The following is a 2,500-nucleotide window of genomic DNA, read 5'->3' as shown; positions in this document are numbered from 1 at the left end:
GGCAAGCGCGCGCGGTTCTTCCCGGATGACGGACCTACCTGGCCCGGCCCCGGACCCGCGCCGCTGTTGGCTCGGGATGCTCTCGGGCGGAATAATCGCTCCCGTCAGCGGCGCTTCAGCTTTGGACAATTTCACAGTGGCAGCGGTGTGGCTGCATCCGGACTTGGCTTCTCGAAGTGCGGTCTTGATGTAGTCGTGCTGCTGCTGCGAGGTGCCTTCCTTGGGTTATAGTTACAGGGAGAGTGATGCGCAATACATGGGCCTAGCCCTCTTAGCCTCTCCTCTCCTGCGGTCTTCTCCCCTTCTCGTGGGCCCGCTGATTTCGCAGAGTGGAAGACCGCACCAGGGGCTTGGGGGGGTTACCAGCCCCCCCTCGCACTATCCCTTTTTTAGTTGGGGGCAGTAAGCAGAGAATAAGTGGTGGCCCTTCCGCTGAAGGTGCCACCCCAACTCCCCCAGCACCTAGCCGGCCAACCGGCCGTGCCGAAAATCTTGTAACTTTTGCAGCTATGTATACCTGTAGTGAGTGCCACCGCAGCTTTACAACCAAGAACGGTCTCGGGGTCCATCGCCGCCGCCAACATCTTGCGGCCGCCAACGCGGAGATCGTCACGGAGAGGCATCGCGCGAGGTGGACGGAGGAAGAAGTCCTGTCGCTCGCCAAGGCAGAGGCCGAACTGTTCCTCGAGAGGGACGCCCGGTTCTTCTTTGTAAATCAAGAGCTCATCAGGATGTTCCCCGACCGAACGCTTGAGGCAATCAAGTGCCGACGGCGGCAAGCTGCCCACAAGCAGCTTGTCCGCCAGTTCATGGAGGCGCTTGAGATCGGTCGGGGGGAAGAGCCGGCGTCCCGCCGGGGAGCGGCGAGCCCGCTGCCTGACGCGGGCGAGGCCGCTGCGCCGCCCGTCGACGCAGCCGAGGACTTCGCGGCCGACACCACCGGGCCGCCGCCGGAGGGGCCGACTGACGCCGCCATCTGGGAGCATCTGGCGGGGCTACCCGCTTCCGCCCAGCGTTTCTCTGCCCTGGATCGTGTTATCGGTCTGGGGCGGGGCACGCCGCCCGATGTCATCCTGGGCATGCTCCCGGATGCCCTTGCGTCGGTCGGGTCCAGAGGGGAGAGATCAATCACCAGGACACAGCGGCCGCGCCAACCATCGAAGCGGCCGCCTGCCGCGCCGCCGACGCAGAAGCGCAAGCGGCGCCGCTGGGAGTACGCGAGAACGCAGGATGCCTTCCGACGGTCGCGTGCGCGTTGCGTGCGCGGCCTCTTGGATGGCACCCTGCTCCAGCCGCCACCTGCCATCCCTGGTCTGCTGGACTTCTGGGCGGACCTCTTCACCAAGAAGCCCATCTCCACCGCGGGCTTCATTCGTGACCGCCTCCTCCCGCACTCAGAGCCTGTCGCTCTCGAGTGCATATGGGGGCCGGTCACACATGAGGAGGTCGCCGCCGCGTTGCCGCCCAGGGGATCAGCAGCCGGGCCGGACGGCCTTACCCCAGCGGAGTTGCGGCGTCTGCCGCACGAAGTCCTGGTGAAAGTGATGAATCTCTTCCTTCTGGCCCGCGCCCTTCCGGAACGCCTGCTTCGCGCGCGGACGTCCCTTCTCCCGAAAACGGCTGCACCAACATCCCCCGCTGACTTTCGCCCCATTACGGTCTGCTCGGTGTTGGCGCGGACCTTTCACAAGGTTCTCGCGTCACGCCTGATGCGCGCTTGTGCTGTGGACGAACGTCAGCGGGCATTCATCCCTCGGGATGGGATGTTGGAAAATACCTTCATCTTGGACACTGCTCTCACCGACGCAGTTCGCTCCTGCCGCTCTGTCTTTGTGGCATCGATCGACGTATCTAAGGCATTCGATTCGGTAGATCATGCTGCCCTTCGCCCCGTGCTGAAGGCGCATGGCCTGCCGGATTGCTTTGTCGAGTATGTCGAGCGGTGCTACGAGGGCAGCACGACAGTGATAGCGGACGGCGCCGGCGTGGGCGTGTCTGTGCAGCCAGCACGGGGCGTTCGCCAGGGCGATCCCCTCTCCCCCCTCCTGTTCAACTTTGCGGTGGACTACGTTTTAGGCCAACTGCCCTCCCACATCGGAGCTCGGATCCTCGGTCGCAGAGTCAACGCTGCGGCCTTTGCAGATGACGTCTTGCTGTTTGCAGCGACCCCGAGGGGCTTGCAGTCCCTCATCGACGCAGCTACCGCAGCCCTCGCCCACCTGGGGCTGCAGATCAACGCCCGGAAGTGTTTCACCCTCGCCTTAGTCGCGTCAGGGCGCGAGAAGAAGGTGAAGGTGGACAGCAATGTCACCTTCACAGCAGGCAATACCACCATGCCTGCCCTGCGTGTGGGTGAAACCTTCCGGTACCTGGGGCTGCAATTTTCCACGGCGGGTCGCTGTGTCTTCAATCCACGTAGCCACCTGGTGGAGCAGCTTGACGTCATCTCCCGAGCTCCGCTGAAGCCGCAACAGCGCCTCCACGCTCTCACCAACGTACT

Source organism: Schistocerca americana, unplaced genomic scaffold (assembly GCF_021461395.2).
Source record: "Schistocerca americana isolate TAMUIC-IGC-003095 unplaced genomic scaffold, iqSchAmer2.1 HiC_scaffold_777, whole genome shotgun sequence".
Lineage (NCBI taxonomy): Eukaryota > Metazoa > Arthropoda > Insecta > Orthoptera > Acrididae > Schistocerca > Schistocerca americana.
Note: the sequence above shows the minus strand (reverse complement) of the source record.